Consider the following 25,528-nt stretch of genomic DNA (forward strand, 5'->3'; position numbering starts at 1 on the left):
TCTCCCACAGTGCTGTTAGAAAGGGAGTTCCAAGATTTTGACCCAGCGACAATGAAGGAACGGCGATATATTTCCAAGTCGGGATGGTGTGTGACTTGGAGGGGAACGTGCAGGTGGTGTTGTTCCCATGTGCCTGCTGCTCTTGTCCTTCTAGGTGGTAGAGGTCACGGGTTTGGGAGGTGCTGTCGAAGAAGCCTTGGCGAGTTGCTGCAGTGCATCCTGTGGATGGTACACACTGCAGCCACAGTGCGCCGGTGGTGAAGGGAGTGAATGTTCAGGGTGGTGGATGGGGTGCCAATCAAGCGGGCTGCTTTATCTTGGATGGTGTCGAGCTTCTTGAGTGTTGTTGGAGCTGCACTCATCCAGGCAAGTGGAGAGTATTCCATCACACTCCTGACTTGTGCCTTGTAGATGGTGGAAAGGCTTTGGGGAGTCAGGAGGTGAGTCACTCGCCGCAGAATACCCAGCCTCTGACCTGCTCTTGTAGCCACAGTATTTATATGGCTGGTCCAGTTAAGTTTCTGATCAATGGTGAACCCAGGATGTTGATGATGGGGGATTCGGCGATGGTAATGCCGTTGAATGTCAAGGGGAGGTGATTAGACTCTCTCTTGTTGGAGATGGTCATTGCCTGGCACTTATCTGGTGCGAATGTTACTTGCCACTTGTGAGCCCAAGCCTGGATGTTGTCCAGGTCTTGCTGCATGCGGGCTCGGACTGCTTCATTATTTGAGGGGTTGCGAATGGAACTGAACACTGTGCAGTCATCAGCGAACATCCCCATTTCTGACCTTATGATGGAGGGAAGGTCATTGATGAAGCAGCTGAAGATGGTTGGGCCTAGGACACTGCCCTGAGGAACTCCTGCAGCAATGTCCTGGGGCTGAGATGATTGGCCTCCAATAACCACTACCATCTTCCTTTGTGCTAGGTATGACTCCAGCCACTGGAGAGTTTTTCCCCTGATTCCCATTGACTTCAATTTTACTAGGGCTCCTTGGTGCCACACTCGGTCAAATGCTGCCTTGATGTCAAGGGCAGTCACTCTCACCTCACCTCTGGAATTCAGCTCTTTTGTCCATGTTTGGACCAAGGCTGTAATGAGGTCTGGAGCCGAGTGGTCCTGGCGGAACCCAAACTGAGCATCGTTGAGCAGGTTATTGGTCAGTAAGTGCCGCTTGATAGCACTGTCGACGACACCTTCCATCACTTTGCTGATGATTGAGAGTAGACTGATGGGGCGGTAGTTGGCCGGATTGGATTTGTCTTGCTTTTTGTGGACAGGACAATTTTCCACATTGTCGGATAGATGCCAGTGTTGTAGCTGTACTGGAACAGCTTGGCAAGAGGCGCAGCTAGTTCTGGAGCACAAGTCTTCAGCACTACAGCTGGGATGTTGTCGGGGCCCATAGCCTTTGCTGTATCCAGTGCACTCAGCCGTTTCTTGATATCACATGGAGTGAATCAAATTGGCCAAAGACTGGCTTCCGTGATGGTGGGGATATCGGGAGGAGGCCGAGATGGATCATCCACTCGGCACTTCTGGCTGAAGATGGTTGCAAACGCTTCAGCCTTGTCTTTTGCACTCACGTGCTGGACTCCGCCATCATTGAGGATAGGGATGTTTGCGGAGCCTCCTCCTCCCGTTAGTTGTTTAATTGTCCACCACCATTCTACGACTGGATGTGGCAGGACTGCAGAGCTTTGATCTGATCCGTTGGTTGTGGAATCGCTTAGCTCTGTCTATAGCATGTTGCTTCCGCTGTTTAGCATGCATGTAGTCCTGAGTTGTAGCTTCACCAGGTTGCGCACCTCATTTTTAGGTACGCCTGGTGCTGCTCCTGGCATGCTCTTCTACACTCCTCATTGAACCAGGGTTGATCCCCTGGCTTGTTGGTAATGGTAGAATGAGGAATATGCCAGGCCATGAGGTTACAGATTGTGCTGGAATACAATTCTTCTTCTGCTGCTGCTGATGGCCCACAGCGCCTCATGGATGCCCAGTTTTGAGCTGCTAGATCCATTCTGAATCTATCCCATTTAGCACGGTGGTAGTGCCACACAACACGTTGGATGGTGTCCTCAGTGCGAAGACGGGACTTCATCTCCACGAGGACTGTGCGGTGGTCACTCCTACCAATACTGTCATGGACAGATGCATTTGCGACAGGTAGATTGGTGAGGACGAGGTCAAGTAAGTTTTTCCCTCGAGTTGGTTCCCTCACCACCTGCCGCAGGCCCAGTCTAGCAGCTATGTCCTTCAGGACTCGGCCAGCTCGGTCAGTAGTGGTGCTGCCGAGCCACTCTTGGTGATGGACATTGAAGTCCCCCACCCAGAGTACATTTTGTGCCCTTGCTACCCTCAGTGCTTCCTCCAAGTGGTGCTCAACATGGAGGAGGACTGATTCATCAGCTGAGGGAGGACGGTCGGTGGTCATCAGAAGGAGGTTTCCTTGCCCATGTTTGACCTGATGCCATGAGATTTCATGGGGTCCAGAGTCAATGTTGAGGACTCCCAGGGCCACTCCCTCCTGACTGTATATCACTGTACCACCACCTCTGGTGGGTCTGTCCTGCCGGTGGGACAGAACTTACCCAGGGATGGTGATGGAAGAGTCTGGGACGTTGGCTGAAAGATATGATTCTGTGAGTATGGCTATGTCAGGCTGTTGCTTGACCAGTCTGTGGGACAGCTCTCCCAATTTTGGCACAAGTCCCCAGATGTTAGTAAGGAGGACCTTGCAGGGTCAACTGGGCTTGGTGTTTTGCCGTTGTCGTGTCCGGTGCCGAGTGGTCCGTCCGGTTTTATTCTTATTCTGACTTTTCGTAGCGAGATTTTACAACTGAGTGGCTTGCTGGGCCATTTCAGAGGGCAATTAAGAATCAACCACATTGCTGTGGGTCTGGAGTCACATATAGGCCAGACTGGGTAAGGACGGCAGGTTTCCTTCCCTAAAGGACATTAGTGAACCAGATGGGTTTTTACGACAATCCGGTAGTTTCATGGCCACCATTACTGATACTAGTATTTTAATTCCAGATTTTTATTTAATTAATTGAATTTAATTAATTGAATTTAAATTCGCCAGCTGCCGTGGTGGGATTTGAACTCATGACTCGGGATTTTTGTCCAGGCCTCTGGATTACTAGTCCAGTAACATAACCACTATGCTACCGTACCCTGGTGTAAGATTCCTAAAACTTGACAATATTCTAACCGCAGCCTAACCAATAACTTGTACAGGTTTACATGGCCTCTGTCCTTTTGTACTCTATACCCCTATTTGTAAAACCGAGGATCACGTGTATTTTTCAACCACTTGATCAACTTGACCTCCCACTTTTAAAGGTTTGTGTATCTGAACACTTTGCAGGTTTAGAGATATTAACATAACATGGCTACAATACATTGACATTAAATGTCTGATATAATGTGTATTATGGGAAAGAGAAGTTTAATCTGAGTTAGAAACTCAAACAGGCGCTTGACTGCAGGCAGGTCGCCATGGCAACACTAATCAGACATTCCATTCCACAGAATCGGCTGGTTGGAATCTCGAATCCGATAAGGGGAAGGAACAGGAATTCATCTGTTATTAACCATAATGTAAACCTAAACCAGAGTGAGCAATATAGTAGATTAGATTGTAATGTGTGATGCTTATTTAATGAATATGAAATGTTATCTCCTGATGTCAAGAAGCATACAGGGTAAGATAAGGCAGAAAAGGAAAGCTTATGTCAGACACCGAGAGCTCAATAATACAGAAAGCCGAGAGGAGTATAAAAAGTGCAAGGGTGAAATTAAAAAGGAAATTAGGAAACCAAAGAGAGAGCATCAAAAAATATTGGCAAATAAAATCAAGGAAAATCCAAAGATGTTTTATAAATACATTAAGAGCAAGAGGATAACGAAGGAAAGAGTAGGGCCTTTTAGAGACCAAAAAAGGTACCTATGTGTGGAGGCGGAAGATGTAGGTATGGTTCTTAATGAATACTTTGCTCCCGTCTTCACAAAAGAGAGGGATGGTGCAGACGTTGTAGTTAAGGAGAAGGAGTGTGAAATATTGGATGCGATAAACTTAGTGAGAGAAGCAGCATTGAGGGGTTCAGCATCTTTGAAAATAGATAAATCATCAGGGAGGGATGAAATGTATCGCAGGGTGTTAAAAGAAGCAAGGGAGGAAATAACGGAGGCTCCGACCATCATTTTCCAATTCTCAGTGGATACAGGCGTGGTGCTGGAGGATTGGAGGACTGCTAATGTTGTACCATTGTTTAAAAAGGGAGTGAGGGATAGACCGAGTAATTACAGGCCAGTCAGTCTAACTTCGGTGGTGGGCAAGTTTAAGAATCAATTCTGAGGGACAGGATAAACCATCACTGAGAAAGGCACAGAGTAATCAAGGACAGTCAGCGTGGATTTGTTATGGGAAGGTCGTGTGTGACTAACTTGATTGAATTTTTTGAGGAGGTAACAAGGAGAGTCGATGAGGGTACTGTATTTGATGTAATCTACATGGATTTTAGAAAGAGTTTTGACAAGAATGCACATGGCAGACTGGTCAAAAAAGTACAATCCCATGGGATCCAAGGGAGAGTTGCAAGTTGGATCCAAAATTGGCTCAGTGGCAGGAAGAAAAGGGTAATGATCGACGGGTGTTTTTTTGACTGGAAGGCTGTTTCCAGTGGGGTTCCGCAGAGCTCAGTACTGGGCCCCTTGCTTTTTGTGATGTATATTAATGATTTGGGCTTAAATGTTGGGGGCTTGATCAATAAGTTTGCAGATGATACAAAATTGGCCGTATGGTTGACAGTGAGGAGGAAGCTGTAGAGTGCAGGAAGATATCAATGGACTGGTCAAGTCGGCGGAAAAGTGGTAAATGGAATTCAATCCGGAGAAGTGTGAGGTAATCCATTTGGGGACGGCAAATAAGGCAAGGGAATACACAATAAATGGGAGGATACTGAACGGTGTAGAAGAAGTGAGGGACCTTGGAATGCACGTCCACAGATCCCTGAAGGTAGCAGGACAGGTCGATAAGGTGGTTAAGAAGGCATATGGAATACTTTCCTTTATTAGCCACGGCAGAGAATATAAGACCAGGGAGGTTATGCTGGAACTGTATAAAACAATGTTTAGTCCACAACTTGAGTACTGTGTATAGTTCTGGTCACCACAATACAGGAAGGGTTTAATTGCACTAGAGAGGGTACAGGGGAGATTTACGAGGATGTTGCCAGGACTGGATAATTTTAGCTATGAAGAAAGATTTATAGGCTGGGATTGTTCTCTTTGAAACAGAGGAGGCTGAGGAGTGATTTAAACGGCTGAGTGCACTGGATACAGCAAAGGCTATGGGCCCCGACAACATCCCAGCTGTAGTGCTGAAGACTTGTGCTCCAGAACTAGCTGCGCCTCTTGCCAAGCTGTTCCAGTACAGCTACAACACTGGCATCCACCCGACAATGTGGAAAATTGCCCAGGTATGTCCTGTCCACAAAAAGCAGGACAAATCCAATCCGGCCAATTACCGCCCCATCAGTCTACTCTCAATCATCAGCAAAGTGATGGAAGGTGTCGTTGACAGTGCTATCATGCGGCACTTACTCACCAATAACCTGCTCACCGATGCTCAGTTTGGGTTCCGCCAGGACCACTCGGCTCCAGACCTCATTACAGCCTTGGTCCAAACATGGACAAAAGAGCTAAATTCCAGAGGTGAGGTGAGAGTGACTGCCCTTGACATCAAGGCAGCATTTGACCGAGTGTGGCACCAAGCAGCCCTAGTAAAATTGAAGTCAATGGGAATCAGGGGGAAAACTCTCCAGTGGCTGGAGTCATACCTAGCACAAAGGAAGATGGTAGTGGTTGTTGGAGGCCAATCATCTCAGCCCCAGGACATTGCTGCAGGAGTTCCTCAGGGCAATGTCTCTCAAATAATGAAGCAGTCCGAGCCCGCATGCAGCAAGACCTGGACGACATCCAGGCTTGGGCTCATAAGTGGCAAGTAACATTCGCGCCAGATAAGTGCCAGGCAATGACCATCTCCAACAAGAGAGAGGCTAACCACCTCCCCTTGACATTCAACGGCATTACCATCGCCGAATCCCCCACCATCAACATCCTGGGGGTCACCATTGACCAGAAACTTAACTGGACCAGCCATATAAATACTGTGGCTACGAGAGCAGGTCAGAGGCTGGGTATTCTGCGGCGAGTGACTCACCTCCTGACTCCCCAAAGCCTTTCCGCCATCTTCAAGGCACAAGTCAGGAGTGTGATGGAATACTCTCCACTTGCTTGGATGAGTGCAACTCCAACATCACTCAAGAAGCTCGACACCATCCAAGATAAAGCAGCCCGCTTGATTGGCACCCCATCCACCACCCTAAACATTCACTCCCTTCACCATCGGTGCACTGTGGCTGCAGTGTGTACCATCCACAGGATGCACTGCAGCAACTCGCCAAGGCTTCTTCAAAAGCACCTCCCAAACCCGCGACCTCTACCACCTAGAAGGACAAGAGCAGCAGGTACATGGGAACAACACCACCTGCACGTTCCCCTCCAAGTCACACACCATCCCGACTTGGAAATATATCGGCCGTTCCTTCATTGTCGCTGGGTCAAAATCCTGGAACTCCCTCCCTAACAGCACTGTGGGAGAACCTTCACCACACGGACTGCAGCGGTTCAAGAAGGCGGCTCACCACCACCTTCTCGAGGGCAATTAGGGATGGGCAATAAATGCCGGCCTCGCCAGCGAGGCCCACATCCCGTGAACGAATTTTTAAAAAGGTGTACAAATTTATGTATGGCCGAGATAGAGCGGATCAGAAGGACTGATTTCCCTTAGCAGAGAGGTCAATAAACAAGGGGCAGGGCATAGATATAAAGTGATTGGTAGAAGGATTGTTGAGGAGCTGATGAAAACATTTTTCATCCAGAGGGTGTTAGGTGTCTGGAACTCACTGCCTGAAAGGGTGGTCGAGGCAGAAATCCTCAACTCATTTAAAAGGTACCCGGATATGCACCTGACGTGCTGTGACCTGCAAGGCTGTGGACCAAGTGCTGGAAAGTGGGATTAGGCCCGGTGGCTCATTTTCAGCTGGCGTGGACACGATAGGCCAAATGGCCTCGTTCTGTGCCGAAAATTTTCTATGATTCTATGATTCTCATTAACAGTAAACAGGGTAGTTTAGGGTTCATGAGAACCCGACTGAAGAAAAGTAACTGCTGGGAACCAAGCAATGTGTCCTTGTATATCACAGATTAGGGAAGTTCCAGCTCCAGTGACAGAGATGGATCACAATAGTGTATAAAAGTGAGGGGATACTGATGTAAGGGGCAGTTGGGACTGGAGACACCGGAGATCAAGCTCAGGGAGTCAGTGGTTCCAACCAGAGGGCTGATCTCGTCTACACGGGGGATTTGCATGTTTACTCTGGTATGGTGGAGGAAAGAGAATTTGCTCATATATTTCTTAATGAGGTATTAAAGTTGCGGACTCTCAGACTTGTTAATTAATAAGACAATGCATTAGTTTGAACCTTCCATCGCTAAGTCTCTCTGCTCCTCTACTTTTAAACGTTGACCATTTAGTGCACATTTCATCTCATTTTTCTTCCTCTCAAAATGCATGAAGTCACATTTCTCTGCATTAAACTTCATCTGCCCCATTTACTAACCCGTGGACGTCACAATGAAGTCACTGACTCCTCTTCACAGTTGCCCCAATTTTGGCGTCATCTAGAAATTGTGTCCCACATACCCAAGCTGAGATCATTCTCTATATTGAGAAGAGCTATGGTCCCAACACTGACCCTGGGGCACACCACTGTTTACATCCCTCCAGTCTGAAGAACATCCATTAACCACTACTCTCTGTTTTCTGCCCTTTACACAACTTCCTATCCGCACTGCCTCATTCCCTTTAATACGGTAAGTATTAATTTTATCAACAAGCCTCCTGTCCGGCATCTTACCAAACACCCTTTCACAATCAATGTACACAATATCCACTACATTTCCTTTATCAGTAGACTTGAGTTATTTCAAATGATCCATGTTGGCTGTTCTTAATTAATGTGTTTTTCTAACAAATGTTGAAATGTTTGCTCCACCTCATCTGGTTTGATCTGTTTCAAGACGCAACAGAAAGGTCGAGTTGTCTCCTGGAGTTTAAGATAAATTAGGTTTTAAAAATTATGTTTCAGACAATGAGGAACATCTGGGTTTAGACCCGCCCATTCTGTGCCGCAACTCCCGCCCCTCACACACTCCGATTGGTTGGAGGACCAACTCACCCCTCACCCGCTCACCCCTCCAGCCAATTTGCGCTCCTCCTATTGGTCCGGAACTCTCCTTAATCACCAGGGCGGCATTAGTGGTGAAACTGACATCCTGAGGTGCAGTTCGAAAATAAACATTAATTGAACCCGTCAGTTGCAACATTTAATAAAACGAAATTAATAAAAGTTACCGTAAAAAATATTTTGTGGAGTTCACCAAAATGGGGGAGCGTCTGCGCTGTGTGTTTGTGCCGGTTTAAATGGCACGAAGAGCTGGGGTTTCAGTTTATTTTATTTTCCTTGGTCCAAACGCGCTCTCCCTGCTTCCAATGTCTTTGCTTTTCGGCCAGCTAGTCAGGATCATCAATGGCGGCTGCATCACCCAGCATGCAGCGCGGTACAGATTGTGCCCTATCTGAATCAGTGGAGCACAGTGCGCAGGCGCAGTCTGACTCATTATCGGGCAGTGTGTCCTGAGCATGCGCGGTCAGTCGAGGCTGCGGGAGGAGCGCGTTCGGTGCAGGTGAGAGGATCGGAGCAAGAGGATCAATAAACCCCGGGGCCCGGGTCCGGGCTCAGGCCCAGGCTCAGGCTTCACAAACCCCGAGTGCGGCCCCAGACCCGAATATAAAACAGTGAACATTATCCCCCCTCACTACCCGCCGGTTTCCGGTTTCTCCCGTTTCGCTCCGGACCAACTCCCAACAAAAGGCCGCGGCCCCGCGCATTCGCGGTGTAAACTGGGAATTCTCAGGGAGACAGGGAGCGTCTGTAAATGAAGGAGAAATGGTGATCGGTCAGGGAGCGTCTGTAAATGAAGTAGAATTGTTGACTGGTCAGGGAGCGTCTGTAAATGAAGGAAAAATATGATGTGTCAGGGAGTATCTTTAAATGAAGGAGAAATGGTGATGTGTCAGGGAGTGGCTGTCAATGAATGCGGAATGGTGATGGGTCAGGGGACATCTGTAAATGAAAGTGGACTAGAAATGCGTCAGTGTGCGTTTGTAAATAAAGGTGAATTGGTGGTGGATCAGGGAGCGTCTGTAAATGAATATTAATTGGTGACACATCAGGGAGCATCTGTAAAGAGAAGCAAAATGTTGACTGGTCAGGGAGTGTCTGCAAAGGGAAGTGAAATGGTGACTGGTCAGGAAGCGTCTGTAAAGGGAAGTGAAATGGTGTTTAGTCAGGGAGCATTTGTAAAGGAAGGAGAAATGGTGACCGGCCAGGGAGAGCCCTTCAGCAGAGCTGGGAGATATTTCAGATGGACAGCTTACAGGGAGCGACAGAGTGATGGGACTTGGGGAGAGAGGCAGAGAGAGAACATATTGATAGAGGGAGACAATTGAATATGGGATTAAACTGGCAAGAAATATAAAAAAACAGATTGTAAGAGCTTCTACAGGAAGTAAAAATGAAGAGATTAGCAAAAGTAAACGTGTGTCCCTTCCAGGCTGAGACAGGAGAAATTATAATGGTGAATAAGGAAATGGTAGAGACATTAAACACATTTTTTTATCTGCCTTCACAGTGGAAGACACAAAAACATACCGGAAATAGTGGGGAACCAAGGGTCTAATGAGAGTGAGGAACCTAAAGCAATTAAGATTAGTAAAGAAAAAGTACTGGAGAAATGAATGGGACTAAAAGCCGACAAATCCCCTGGACCTGATGGCCTACATCCTCGGGTTTTAAAAGAGGTGGCTCCAGAGAAAGTGGATGCATTGGGTTTGATCTTCCAGAATTGCTTAGACTCTAGAACGGTCCCCACGGATTGGAAGGTAGCAAATGTAACCACGCTATTCAAGAAAGGAGGGAGAGAGAAAACAGGGAACAACAGGCCAGTTACCCTGACAGCAGTAGTTGGGAAAATGCTAGAACCTATTATTAAGGACGTATTAACAGGGCACTTAAAAAATCATAATATGATTAGGCAGAGTCAACACTTTATGAAAGGGAAATCGTGTTTGACAAATCTGTTAGAGTTTTTCAAGGATGTAACTAGCAGGATAGATAAGGGGGAACCAGTGGATGTAGTATATTTGGATTTTCTAAAGGCATTTGATAAGGCACTACATAAAAGGTTGTTACACAAGATTGGGGGTAATATATTAGCATGGATTGAGGATTGGTTAATGGACAGAAATCAGAGAGTAGGAATAAATGGGTAATTTTCGGGTTGGCAGGTTGTAACTAGTGGGGTGCCGTGAGGATCAGTGCTTGGGCCTCAACTGTTTCCAATCTATATTAATGACTTAGATGAGGGGACCGAGTGAAATGTATCCAAGTTTCCTGACGATACAAAGCTAGGTGAGAAAGTAAGCTGTGAGGAGGATGCATAGAGGCTGCAAAGGGATATAGACAGGGTAAGTGAGTGGGCGAGAAGGTGGCAGATGGAGTATAATTTGAGATGGGAAATTTGAAATTATCCAATTCGATAGGAAGAATAGAAAAACAGAACTTTTTTTAAAAGATGAGGGACTAAGAAATGTTGGTAGTCAGAGGGATTTGGGTGTCCTTGCACACTGATCACAGAAAGTTAACATGCAGGTACAGCAAGCAATTAGGAAGGGAAATAGTATGTTAGCATTTATTGCAAGGGGATTGGAGTATAAGAATAAGGATGTCTTGCTGCAATTGTACAGGGCTTTGGTGAGACCTCACCTGGAGTACTGTGTACAGTTTTGATCTCCTTATCTAAGAAAGGATATACTTGCCTTAGAGGGGGTGTAATGAAGGTTAACTAGAGAGGGTTGTCCAATGAGGAGACATTGTGTAGAATGCGACTATATTCTCTGGAGTTTAGAAGAATTAGAGGTAATCTCATTGCAACGTCTAAAATTCTTAGAGGGTTTGACAGGGTAGAGGCTGAGAGGCTGTTCCCCCTGGCTGGAGAGTCTCGAACTAGAGATCATAGTCTCAAGATAAGGGGTCGGCCATTGAGGGCCGAGATAAGGAAAAATCTCTTCGCTCAGAAGGTTGTGAATATTTGGAATTCTCTACCCCAGAGGGCCGTGGATGCTGAGTCGTTGAGTATATTGAAGACTGAGATGGATAGATATTTGGACACTAAGGGAATCAAGGGATATGGGGATCGGATGGGAAAGTGGAGTTGAGGTAGAAGATCAGCCATGATCTTATTGAATGGCGGAGCAGGCTCGAGGGACTATATGGCTCCTATTTCTTACGTAACAGAAGAGGGAAATATTTAAAATGGTGATGAATAGAGATCAGGAGAAATATATTCCTCTAAAATGCAAGAACAAACTAGCCCACAATGAAACCCCATGGATGAACAAAGAGATAAGTTTAAAATTGAAACTGTAGAAAAAGGCATACTGTAAGTACACAGGCAATAGAGGAGAGGATGACAAAGGGGAACACCAAGAGGTTAGGAAAGAAGTAAAAAAAACAATTAGAAAAGCAAAGGGGAGGTAGGAAATTAAATTATCAAGGAATATAAAAAGAAATAGTAAAGTTTTCTGCAGACACATAAATAACAAAAGAAACATCAGGATAGGGCCACTAAGGGATGCACACAATAAACTCACAGGTAATGATAGTGAAATGGCCTGACAGTAGACGAGATTAAAAAGATATAAAGACATTTAAGGTAGAAAGGGGGGAGATAATTACTGCATACAGTTTTGGTCTCCATACTTAAGAAAAGACATACTTGCTCTCGAGGCAGTACAAAGAAGGTTCACTCGATTAATCCCGGGGATGAGGGGGCGGACATATGAGGAGAGGTTGAGTAGATTGGGACTCTACTCATTGGAGTTCAGAAGAATGAGAGGCGATCTTATTGAAACATATAAGATTGTGAAGGGTCTTGATCGGGTGGATGCAGTAAGGATGTTCCCAAAGATGGGTGAAACTAGAACTAGGGGGCATAATCTTAGAATAAGGGGCTGCTCTTTCAAAACTGAGATGAGGAGAAACTTCTTCACTCAGAGGGTGGTAGGTCTGTGGAATTTGCTGCCCCAGGAAGCTGTGGAAGCTACATCATTAAATAAATTTAAAACAGAAATAGACAGTTTCCTCGAAGTAAAGGGAATTAGGGGTTATGGGGAGCGGGCAGGAAATTGGACATGAAGCTGAGTTCGGATCGGTCAAGGCCCTGTGGGTGGCGGAGTGGGCCCAGGGGCTATGTGGCCGGGTCCTGCTCCGACTTCTTGTGTTCTTTAGATTTGTGGTTGGGATCAGATCAGCCATGATCTTATTGAATGGCGGAGCAGGCTCGAGGGGCCGATTGGCCTACTCCTGCTCCAATTTCTTATGTTCTTATGTTCTTATAATTAATAAACTGATCAAACTTAGAAAGTAGTTGGAGTGAGAGCTGACACTGTGAGTGAATTTAGTCCCTGGTTACAGTCCATCAGTGGGAGTTACTGTGGGAGGGTCTGGAGTGAGAGCTGTCACTGTGAGTGAATTTAGTCCCTGGTTACAGTCCATCAGTGGGAGTTACTGTGGGAGGGTCTGGAGTGAGAGCTGTCACTGTGAGTGAGTTTAGTCCATATAAATCGGGGAATGTAGTTAATACAAAGGAAGAATGCGTCAAAATACAAGTGGACATTAATAAACTTGCAGAATGGGGGTATAATTGGCAAATGAATTTCAATATAGGTAAGTGTGAGGTGGTGCATTTTGGTAGGAAGAACAAGGAGACCACATACTGCTTGGATAATAAGAGTCTAAAGGGGGTACAGGAGCAGAGGGATCTGGGGGTACAGATACACAAATCACTAAAAGTAGCGATGCAGGTTAATAAGGCCGTTAAATAAAGGCAAATCAAGCACTGGGGTCCATTTCTAGAGGGATAGAATTGAAAGGCAGAGAAGTTATGTTAAACTTGTATAGAGCCTTGGTTAGACCACACTTGGAGTAGGAACATAGGAACAGGAGTAGGCCATTCAGCCCCTCGTGCCTGCTCCGCCATTTGATAAGATCATGGCTGATCTGTGATCTAACTCCATATACCTGCCTTTGGCCCATATCCCTTAATACCTTTGGTTGCCAAAAAGCTATCTATTGTGTGATAGAGTACTGTGCACAATTCTGGTCTCCATATTATTGAAAAGATATCGAGGGATTGTTGCGAGTGCAAAAAACGATTCACAAGGATGATACCAGAACTGAGAGGATATTCATTTCTTTGATGAAGTAACGGAGAGGGTTGATGAGGGTAGTACGGTTGATGTTATGTATACGGACTTTCAAAAGGCATTTGATAAAGTACCACACAATAGATTTGTAAGCAAAATTAAAGCCCATGGGATTGAAGGGACAGTGGGCAGTGTGGATACAAAATTGGTTAAGAGACAAAATGCAGAGAGTAGTGGTGAACGGTTGTTTTTCAGACTGGAGGGAAGTACACAGAGCTGTTCCCCAGGGGTCAGTATTAGGACCATTGCTCTTTTTGATATATATCAACGACCTGGACTTGGATATACAGGGAATAATTTTTAAGTTTGCAGACGACATAAGACTCGGGAATGTAATAATCAATGTGGAGGATAGTAACAGACTTCAGGAGGACGCAGACAGACTGGTGAAATGGGCAGACACATGGCAGATGAAATTAAGCACAGAGAAGTGTGAAGTGATACATTTTGGTAGGAAGAATGAAGAGAGGCAATGCACACTAAATGGTACAATTTTAAAGGGGGTGCAGGAACAAAGAGACCTGGGTGTATGTACACAAATTTTTGAAGGTGGCAGGACAAGTTGAGAAGGCTGTTTTTAAAAAAAAAAAATAGCATATGGGAACATGGGCTTTATTAATAGAGGCATGGACTGCAAAAGCAAGGAATTTATGCTAAACCTTTATAAAACATTGGTTCGGCCCCAGCTGGAGTATTGTGTTCAATTCTGGGCACCACACTTCAGGAAGGATGTCAAGGCCTTAGAGAGGGTGCAGATGAGAATCACTGGAATGGTACCAGGGATGAGGGACTTCAGTTATGTGAATAGATTGGAGAAGCTGGGGTTGTTCTCCTTAGAGCAGAGAAAGTTAAGAGGAGATTTGATAGAGGAGTTCAAAATCATGAAGGGTTTTGATAGAGAGGATAAGGAGAAACTGTTTCCAGTGGCAGAAGGGTCGGTAACCAGAGGACACAGATTTAAGATGATTGGCAAAAGAACCAGAGGCAACATGAGGAATCACCTTCTTTACGCAGGCAGTTACTATGATCTGGAATGCACTGCCTGAAAGGGTGGTGGAAGCAGATTCAATAGTAACTTTCAAAAGAGAATTGGACAAATAGATGAAGGGAAAAAAATACAGGGCTATGGGGAAAGAGGAGGGGAGTGGGACTAATTGGATAGCTCTTTCAAAGAGCCGGCACAGGCACGATGGGCCGAATGGCCTCCTTCTGTGCTGTAGCATGGATGATACTATGATACGCTTATCATGGATGGCTGAACAGGCCGGGGCTCTTTTCTGTAGAAAAAAGAAGGCTGAGGGGTGACCTGATAGAGGTCTTTAAGATAATGAAAGGGTTTAATACGGGAGATGTAGAGAAAACATTTCCACTTAGGGGAGTCTAAAAGTAGAGGTCATAAATATAAAATAGTAGCTAATAAATTCAATAGGGAATTCAGGAGAAGCTTCTTTACCCAGGAGGCTCTGGGGCTGAGCCGCACCCTCGAGTGCCTGTCCATCGGGGACACCGAGACTGGCACCCGACAGACGTCTGGTGACAGAACTTTAACATTCAGCACACACAATATGAATTGATGTTAACATGTCTTTCCACCTTCAGCATGTGTCATCATGCATAATATTGCCTTCTGTTCTCTTACAGGGCCTTCAGCGACCGCTGTGACGGCAGAGGGCGATTCCTCAGAGGACCTGCCGGCCTCTGAGGAGGCACCGTCTCATCTGAGCGAGCCATCCATCAGCGCAGATACACACACCTCGGTGGGTCCCAGTCCGCAGTTAGTTGGGGTCGCACATGGTGAGCCACCACACACGTGAGCACGAGCAGACACTGGTGGCAGGGGCAACTGTGGAGAGTTCACGTCAGTGGGAGCCCTCCTCTCCAGGCTCTGCTCAGCTGGACACAGATACTGAACCCTTGGGGCCATCCTTTAAAACGAGAATGATCGAGGGGCAGCAGCACATTTGCGAGGTGCTGGAACAGGTGCCACGCGCACTCTCCACAATCGCGCAGAGGATGGAGGAGTCCAACTCCTGCATGAGTGGAATGGTGGCACAGGTACAGGAGGGAATCTCTGAGATAGTGTTGTGGGTAAGTGCGGGAATGTCTGCAATGGAGGGAAGGCTAGCCTCCACGGAGCTTCAAGCATGGCTCACAAATGAGTCCATTCAGACCCTGACAACGGCCCTTCAGACTCAGGGTGAGCAACTTTCTGCCGCCTTAAACAGGCAGGTAGATACTCTGGCACTGGCCTTACAAGGCTTCACACATGCCCTCCAAACTGTCATCCAGCAGAGTGGTCGGTGTGATGTGGGCGATAGGGGACATGGAAGTGAGGACGCCACTCAAAGCACCCCCACGTCTCACCCGTTGCCCCCCTCTCAACCAGTACCCGCAATGCAGCCCCCTCTCCAGGTGGCCGAGTCTGCCCCTGCACAGGTGCAGATGGAGCAGTCTTTGGAGGGGCCCTCACGAGCACCGAAACCCAGAGGGCGTAGGCCCAAAGCATCTAATCGGTCAGGGCATGAACAAGAGCAACCTGCCACTACCTCTGCTGCAGCAACAGGGGATGCTCCACGTAGGAGTAGTCGGAAGAGAAAGGTGAAGGTTTTGTGAGCACAAAGGGGATGCACAAGGGTGTTTGACGGTTGGTCATGTTTTTTATTTATATTTGCTTTTTATTAGACGCACATTAAGTATTATTATTGTCACCACTAATGCCACACCTTGGCCATTCTTGACTGGCTTCTGTAATAAGGCCCTTTCGTGAGGTTCACCATGAACACCCACACTTGATGCCACATTGGGTCACTCTACAGTGGGTGTATGTGTAATTTCAGGACTGTTTTGTGCACTGGGTGGGGGGCTGGTGTGGCCGCTGCTCTGTCCAGGTGGTGAGGACTGGACTCTTCACACTGTCTGATGTTAGGAGAACCGTTCACACATCAGTGACTCCCTGGCCTCCCGAGCAGCCAGGTGAGCCTCTTGTGCTCTTGGGATGCTCCTGCTCCTCCCCCTCCTCCTCCTCCTGCCCCCCCCTCCTCCTCCTCCTGCCCCCCCCCCCCTCCTCCTCCTGCCCCCCCCCCCTCCTCCTCCTGCCCCCCCCCATCCTCCTCCTGCCCCCCCCCATCCTCCTCCTCCTGCCCCCCCCCATCCTCCTCCTCCTGCCCCCCCCTCCTCCTCCTCCTGCCCCCCCCTCCTCCTCCTCCTGCCCCCCCCTCCTCCTGCCCCCCCCTCCTCCTCCTCCTGCCCCCCCCCCTCCTCCTCCTCCTGCCCCCCCCCCTCCTCCTCCTCCTGCCCCCCCCCTCCTCCTCCTCCTGCCCCCCCCCTCCTCCTCCTCCTGCCCCCCCTCCTCCTCCTCCTGCCCCCCCCCCTCCTCCTCCTGCCCCCCCCCCCTCCTCCTCCTCCTGCCCCCCCCCTCCTCCTCCTGCCCCCCCTCCTCCTCCTGCCCCCCCTCCTCCTCCTGCCCCCCCCCCTCCTCCTCCTGCCCCCCCCCATCCTCCTCCTGCCCCCCCCCTCCTCCTCCTCCTGCCCCCCCCCTCCTCCTCCTCCTCCTGCCCCCCCCCTCCTCCTCCTCCTCCTGCCCCCCCCCTCCTCCTCCTCCTGCCCCCCCCTCCTCCTCCTCCTCCCCCCCCCTCCTCCTCCTCCTCCTGCCCCCCCCTCCTCCTCCTCCTCCTCCTCCTCCTCCTCCTCCTGCCCCCTCCTCCTCCTCCTCCTCCTCACTGTGGGTGGCAGATGTGGATGGGGCCTCCTCAAGCAGCACCCCTCTCTGTTGTGCCATGTTGTGCAGGGCAGAACACACGACGATTATGCGTCCCACTCTGTCTGGTGCGTATTGAAGCGCTCCCCCAGAACGATCGAGGCACCTGAAGCGTGTTTTGAGCAGTCCTATAGCGTGCTCGATTGTGGACCTGGGTCCGCAAAGTAGTTAACTTTGCATAGCAGAGTTTGGGGTGGAATGTAAGAATTTTGAGTGGAAACACAAAGGTCTTGCAGCCCAAACTTTGTCTGAAGTGACAGAGTGCCCTGCTGCAATAAATGACGTTTTCTCCCCACCTGTCAATAATCATTTGCATCTCCCACTGGCTGCTGGCTGAAATACGTCTGTTGCAACAGGAAGTGTTTCCCACAGCACGGGAAACACGCCGAGGATCCTTCAAAATCGCACCCCAGCCAAAATGTCGAGTCAATCAAGTATTTCAAGTTCTTTAACCCTCTGTCAAACTATGGAAATGATTATCCCGCCGGCTTTAATTGCCGGTGGGACTCCCGCATTCCGGAGACGCGCGCACCCAAACGCGTCACTGGGGAACGCGGAAGTCAGCGGGTTCGAGCCGGGATCCGAACCCGCTCCGGATTTCTACGATTTTAGGAGCCCCCCCGCCTCCAACGCGCCCAGTCAACCATCCAAAAATCGGCCCAAATGTTTATCACAGTTGTCCTGTCCTTACAATTATCTCACAGTTCTCTCAAGCTCTCTCGTTACAACGTTTCGAATTAACTTATCCATTTAAGCAGGTGGTGACGTCATGTTCGAACCTGCTGGTGCTGTAAGGGTCAGTCTTAGTTCAAACGTTCACCATCTTAGAATGTCCGTGTTGCTCTACAATTGGAACGACTTTAAGATATTATCATATCTACTACTGAAACCCTCATCCATGCTTTTCTATCTCCAGAGTCGACTACTCCAATGCTCCCCTGCCCACCCTCCCACCTTGCACTCTCATTAATCTTCAGCCCATCCAAAGCTCTGCTGCCTGTATCCCAACTCACACCGAGTCCCGTTCATCCATCATCCCTGTGCTCGCTGACCGACATTGGCTCCCAGTTCGGGAACGCCTCAAATTTAAAATTCTCATCCTTGTGTTTAAATCCCTCCACGGCCTCGCCCCTCCCTATCTCTGTAACATCCTCCGGCCCTACAACCCTCCGAGATCTCTGTGATCCAACAATTCTGGCCTCTCGTTCATCCCTGATTTTAGTCGTCCCTCCATTGGCGGCCGAGCCTTCAGCTGCCTCGGCCCTAAGCTCTGGAATTCCCTCCATAAACCTCTCCGCCTCTCTACCTCTCTCTCCTCCTTTAAGACGCCCCTTAAAATCATCCCCTTAGACCAAGTTTTTGGTCACCTGTCCTAATACCTCCTGTATGGCTCACTGTGAAATTGTGTTTGATAACGCTCCATGAAGTGCCTTGGGATGTTTTACAACATTAAAGGCGCTATATAAATGCAAGTTGTTGTTGTTGTATTACAATTTTAGAATCATACTTCCCTGTTCAACAAACAAAGGCTAAATGTTAAACTTACGACAATATAAATACAAATCATTTGCATTATTATATCAGCATTCTTCATCAGATCACTTCAAGTCAATTTGCATAACTCTGCTGCTAGTCTGATTAACCCTTTCCTAAAAGAGAGACAACTCCTCCTACCTCCCCCTGGACCGTGACCTCACGACTGAACACCACACCATCAATTCTCAGACCGTCACTGACCTCATCTCTTCTGGAGGAGAAACCAGTGAGTGTAGAACTGAACCCAGTCAGAGTCAGCATCTTCAGGGGACGAGAGGGAGGGGAACCAGTGAGTGTAGAACTGAACCCAGTCAGAGTCAGCATCTTCAGGGGACGAGAGGGAGGGGAACCAGTGAGTGTAGAACTGAACCCAGTCAGAGTCAGCATCTTCAGGGGACGAGAGGGAGGGGAACCAGTGAGTGTCGAACTGAACCCAGTCAGAGTCAGCACCTTCAGGGGAGGGAGAGAGAGGGGAACCAGTGAGTGTAGAACTGAACCCAGTCAGAGTCAGCACCTTCAGGGGAGGGAGAGAGAGGGGAACCAGTGAGTGTAGAACTGAACCCAGTCAGTCAGCACCTTCAGGGGAGGGAGAGAGAGGGGAACCAGTGAGTGTAGAACTGAACCCAGTCAGAGTCAGCACCTTCAGGGGAGGGGGGAACCAGTGAGTGTAGAACTGAACCCAGTCAGAGTCAGCACCTTCAGGGGAGGAGAGAGAGGGGGGAACCAGTGAGTGTGGAACTGAACCCAGTCAGAGTCAGCATCTTCAGGGGAGGGGAGAGAGGGGAACCAGTGAGTGTAGAACTGAACCCAGTCAGAGTCAGCACCTTCAGGGGAGGAGAGAGAGGGGAACCAGTGAGTGTAGAACTGAACCCAGTCAGAGTCAGCACCTTCAGGGGAGGAGAGAGAGGGGAACCAGTGAGTGTAGAACTGAACCCAGCCAGAGTCAGCACCTTCAGGGGAGGGAGAGAGAGGGGAACCAGTGAGTGTAGAACTGAACCCAGTCAGAGTCAGCACCTTCAGGGGAGGAGAGAGAGGGGGGAACCAGTGAGTGTAGAACTGAACCCAGCCAGAGTCAGCACCTTCAGGGGAGGAGAGAGAGGGGAACCAGTGAGTGTAGAACTGAACCCAGTCAGAGTCAGCACCTTCAGGGGAGGGAGGGGAACCAGTGAGTGTAGAACTGAACCCAGCCAGAGTCAGCACCTTCAGGGGAGGAGAGAGAGGGGAACCAGTGAGTGTAGAACTGAACCCAGCCAGAGTCAGCACCTTCAGGGGAGGGCGAGCTCTCAGAGCGCAGGGAAAAATGTTGGAGATGTTGTGCTTGGTTTGGATTTCAACACAGGGAGGAGGAAGAATGTGTGGGACGGGGATTTACAACTTTGGGCAGAATTGTCTGTTCTGAATTTCTAACCTGTACTTACAGTGATAACTTTTATAAACTCCTTTTACAGGGTAATAGAAGGGGAGGATTTGCAGACGGGAAACTCAAACCAAAGATCACGTCAAATCTGACAGAGCCACTCGATTCATCAGGACCTGAATATCATTGGCCTTTGAATGTGGAAGGAGAAATGTTTGTCTGTTTTGTCTCTGAGAGAAGATTTCAAACATCAGTGTGAGTGGAAAATCACCGAGACACACACACCCGAGTGAGAGTGTTCCAGTGCACTGACTGTGGAAAGAGCTTTAACCAGTTACACAGCCTGAAAAAACATCACACCATTCACAGCGGGGAGAAACCGTACATGTGTTCTGTGTGTGGACGAGGCTTCAACTGATCGTCCAACCTGGAGAGACACAAGGACACCCGGACCATGGAGAAACCGTGGAAATGTGGGGATTGTGGGAAGGGATTCAATTCCCCCTCCAGGCTGGAAACTCATCGACACAGTCACACTGGGGAGAGGCCGTTCACCTGCTCCGTGTGTAGGAAGGGATTCACTCGGTCATCCAACCTCCTGACACACCAGCGAGTTCACACTGGGGAGAGGCCATTCACGTGCTCCTTGTGTGGGAAGGGATTCACTCGATCATCCCACCTGCTGACACACCAGCGAGTTCACACTGGGGAGAGGCCGTTCACCTGCACCTTGTGTGGGAAGAGATTCACTTGTTCATCCCACCTCATTGAACACCATCGAGTTCACACTGGAGAGAAACCATTCATCTGCTCCCTGTGTGGGAAGGGATTCACTCGTTCATCCCACCATCTGAGACACCAGCGAGTTCACACTGAGGAGAGACCATTCTCCTGCTCCGTTTGTGGGAAGGGATTCATTACTTCAACCCAACTAGTGACACACCAGCGAGTTCACACCGGGGAGAGGCCGTTCATCTGCTCCATATGTGGAAAGGGATTCACTTTTTCATCCGGCCTCAATGCTCACCGACTTGTTCACTCTGGAGAGAGACCTTTAAAATGTTCGGACTGTGAGAAGAGCTTCAAAAGGAAAAGTGAACTGCTGAGACACCAGCGTGTTCACACTGGGGAGAGGCCGTTCATCTGTCCCGTGTGTGGGAAGGGATTTAAACGACCATCCAGCCGGCTGGCTCACCACCGAGTTCACATGTAACTGTGATTCTGCTGTTAATCACATCCAGGACTGAACCATATTTATTCTAGCAGTGGTGGTTTATTTCTGATGTCATGGATTTCTGGATTTAGCGTGTGTTCCACAGAATCTCTCTCACCTTTGAAGTGTGAATAGAGCATCACGCCTGCAAACCTCGTTCAAAATATCAATCCACTCAGCAAATGTATTGAACAAAAGATGAGCAAGTAAACACATCACAGCCCAATCCTCCAGCTCTATATTGACAGGAGAAAGTCTGTTCTGTAACTCGAGGACGAGTAAGCTCTGAATGTTGGTAATCACACGTAGACTTGAGTTATTTGATAAGCGGGCTGTTCAAAGCTGTTTACATATCAGCTATTGAAGGAATTACTTTTAAAGTAATCTCACCAATTTAAAACTTCAGACTTTGGTCCATGTTGTCATTAATACTTGTGCTGATTTACAGTGTTTCACAGAATTACCTGTCTAACCTTTGCTACTCGTTTTGTTAAGTATGTCTGTCCATTTATCATTTGCTGCCCAACTGCTAGATAACTGATTACATTTAGACATGTCTATTAAGCGTCCTTGTGCCTAATTTTAACTATAAGTTGTCATTTGTAACCAATAAACAGTGTTTAGTGCATGACTTGTAGTCTGGCTTCTTCCTTGGTGATTCGTCAAACAGAGTTAATTCACTCACTCAGCAGCTTGAGGGGAACCTAACTGAGGTTTAATAAACAGAACTCATCTTGATCTGACCTGGGTTAAATGTAAGACAGTTCGGCGAGTCTGGAATCATTCAACCCTAGACCTCGGCTGGCAGGTAAAACACGAGATGGTTGCTTTGTAAAGATTCCTCTGGTTCCTCGGCACATATTTATCAGGATACCAAAACCCAACTTTCTTACAGTCCACTCCTAGAGACCCCACTCCCTGAGCCGACAACTTTCAGCAAGGTCAGTGATGGAGTTCTGCAGCGGGGGTGATCCCTGAGTAACTGTCGGGATTGCACCCCCGTGGATGTTCTGGGTGGTGTATTTTTCATTATCCTGGTGTCTAACCAGCTCATATCAAAGATACAGGGAACTTTTGGGAATTTCACTTGTTCATCCCACCTCACCACACCAAGTTGTTCACAACAATTAGAAGCCTTTTAATGTTCTGACTTTGAGAAGAGCTTTAAAACCAGAAATAACCCTCTGAAATAGCAACGCACTCACGTTTGGAGAGGCCGTTCACCTGCTCCGTGTGTGGGAAAAGATTCACTCCTTCACCCGATCTCCTGAACCTCCAGCGAGTTCACCTGTGACCGCAGGGGTTGGATTCTGCTGTTCATCACATCCAGGACTGAACCATGGCGGAGGGCCCGTGCCCTTGGGTTTATTGATTTTATTTATTGTCTCTCCGGCCCCAATCTCAATCTGATCACAGAAATATATTTTCCACTCTCTATTTGGGGCTTTAAATGGCGGAGCTCTTACCCAACATTCCCCGCGGCGGAGAATGTGCCCTATCCGCACCACAGGAGCCCAGCGCGCAGGCGCAGTGCCGGGCAGTGTTTGGAGCATGCGCGGTGTGAGTGCTGGAGAGGAAAGAGGCTGGAGTCGCGAGTCAGGAGCGGGTAAGAGACGGCGGGAGCAAGGGATTAATGGAACCCGTGGATGGGCCGGGAGTCTTCATAAACAACTAGTGTAAGCCACAAGCCCCAAATAAAAACCGACAGGTCCCGCGTTTGCTCCCAGCGGGGCGGCAGCTGCGGGGCTCTCTCCCGCTCAGGCCCAGGTTACCGGCCGCCATCTTGGTTCGGTGCGCGCGCAGCAGAACCGCGCATGCGCAGCCATCGTGACAAGAACAAAGAGTGGGCGGGGCTTCAGGGTCCCAGTGACCGGGAACAGAGTGGGCGGGGCTTTAGGGTCCCAGTGACCGGGAACAAAGAGTGGGCGGGGCTTCAGGGTCCCAGTGACTGGAAGAAAGAGTGGGCGGGGCTTCGGGGTCCCTGTGACAGGGAACAAAGAGTGGGCGGGGCTTCGGGGTCCCAGTGACAGGGAACAAAGAGTGGGCGGGGTTTCAGGGTCCCAGTGACAGGGAACAAAGAGTGGGCGGGGCTTCAGGGTCCCAGTGACCAGGAACAAAGAGTGGGCGGGGCTTCAGGGTCCCAGTGACCGGGAACAGAGTGGGTGGGGCTTCAGGGTCCCAGTGACCGGGAACAAAGAGTGGGCGGGGCTTCAGGGCCCCAGTGACCGGGAACAAAGAGTGGGCGGGGCTTCAGGGTCCCAGTGACAGGGAACAAAGAGTGGGCGGGGTTTCAGGGTCCCAGTGACTGGAAGAAAGAGTGGGCGGGGCTTCGGGGTCCCTGTGACAGGGAGCAAAGAGTGGGCGGGGCTTCGGGGTCCCAGTGACCGTGAACAAAGAGTGGGCGGGGCTTCAGGGTCCCAGTGACAGGGAACAAAGAGTGGGCGGGGCTTCAGGGTCCCAGTGACCTTGAACAAAGAGTGGGCGGGGTTTCAGGGTCCCAGTGACTGGAAGAAAGAGTGGGCGGGGCTTCGGGGTCCCAGTGACCAGGAACAAAGAGTGGGCGGGGCTTCAGGCTCCCAGTGACCGGGAACAAAGAGTGGGCGGGGCTTCAGGGTCCCAGTGACTGGAAGAAAGAGTGGGCGGGGCTTCGGGGTCCCTGTGACAGGGAGCAAAGAGTGGGCGGGGCTTCAGGGTCCCAGTGACAGGGAACAAAGAGTGGGCGGGGCTTCGGGGTCCCAGTGACCGTGAACAAAGAGTGGGCGGGGCTTCAGGGTCCCAGTGACAGGGAACAAAGAGTGGGCGGGGCTTCAGGGTCCCAGTGACTGGAAGAAAGAGTGGGCGGGGCTTCGGGGTCCCAGTGACCAGGAACAAAGAGTGGGCGGGGCTCCAGGGTCCAAGTGACCGGGGACAAATCTGGAATTAATATGCTGGTATCAGTAATGGTGGCCATGAAACTACCGGATTGTTGTAAAAACCCATCTGGTTCACTCATGTCCTCAAGGGAAGGAAACCTGCCGTCCTTACCCGGTCCGGCCTACATGTGACTCCAGACCCACAGCAATGTGGTTGATTCTTAATCGCCCTCTGAAATGGCCTAGCCAGCCACTCAGTTGTAAAATCTCGCTAAAAAAAGTCACAATAAGGATAAAAACGGACGGACCACCCGGCATTAGACCACTAGGCACCGGACACGACAAAGGCCTAACAGCACTGTGGGAGAATCTTCACCACACGGACTGCAGCGGTTCAAGAAGGCGGCTCACCACCTCCTTCTCAAGGGCAATTAGGGACGGGCAATAAATGCCGGCCTCGCCAGCAACGCCCACATCCCATGAATGAATAAAAGAAAAAAGACCCAGGGTTCGAATCCTCGTGTACGGTCCCAGGGTTAGAATCCCCGTGTACAGAGGGTATGGTAGCATAGTGGTTATATTACTGGACTTGTAATCCAGAGGCCTGGACTAATAATCCGGAGTCATGAGTTCAAATCCCGCCACGGCAGCTGGGGAATATCAATTCAATTAATTAAATAAAATCTGGCATTAAAATACTCGTATCAGTAATGGTGGACAATAAACTGCAGGATTGTTGTAAAAACCCATCTTTAATGTCCTTTAGGGAAGGAAACCTGCCGTCCTTACCCGGTCTGGCCTATGTGTGACTCCAGACCCACAGCAATGTGGTTGATTCTTAATCGCCCTCTGAAATGGCCTAGCCAGCCACTCAGTTGTAAAATCTCGCTTTAAAAAAGTCACAATAAGAATAAAACCGGACGGACCACCCGGCATCAGACCACTAGGCACCGGACACGACAAAGGCCTAACAGCACTGTGGGAGAATCTTCACCACAGGAACTGCAGCGGTTCAAGAAGGCGGCTCACCACCACTTTCTCAAGGGCAATTAGGGATGGGCAATAAATGCCGGCCTCGCCAGCAACGCCCACATCCCCGTGTACGGCCCCAGGGTCAGAATCCCCGTGTACTGCCCCAGGGTCAGAATCCCCGTGTACAGTGCCAATGTTGGAATTCCCTTGTGCAGCCTGAGGGAGTGGGGGAGACTAGTTGGAGGGATGGAGACTGGGAGCTCCAGAGTTTATGTGGAAGGAATTCCAGAAGGATTGGAGAGGGAAGCTGCAAAGGGCAGCAGATTGATAACTTAAAGAGCAGCTGTTGATGGTGGGGTAGTGGAAACAGGGAGCAAGGAG

At 49.1% G+C, this 25,528-nt stretch overlaps 1 protein-coding gene and 1 pseudogene across 1 annotated transcript in view; both read left to right on the forward strand.

Annotated features, from left to right (window-relative positions):
- Window positions 1-21,951, forward strand: part of LOC137336013 (zinc finger protein 208-like) — a 64,894-nt pseudogene extending 42,943 nt beyond the window's left edge.
- Window positions 21,952-22,884: 933 nt separating this feature from the next.
- The window catches only part of LOC137335675 (zinc finger protein 436-like), a 105,903-nt gene continuing 103,259 nt past the window's right edge, over window positions 22,885-25,528 (forward strand). Inside the window, exon 1 of the mRNA XM_068000963.1 lies at window positions 22,885-22,929. The gene's annotated coding sequence lies outside the window, so the exon portion shown is untranslated. The remainder of the gene's footprint in view (window positions 22,930-25,528) is intronic.

This window comes from Heptranchias perlo, chromosome 20 (assembly GCF_035084215.1).
Source record: "Heptranchias perlo isolate sHepPer1 chromosome 20, sHepPer1.hap1, whole genome shotgun sequence".
NCBI classification, from domain to species: domain Eukaryota; kingdom Metazoa; phylum Chordata; class Chondrichthyes; order Hexanchiformes; family Hexanchidae; genus Heptranchias; species Heptranchias perlo.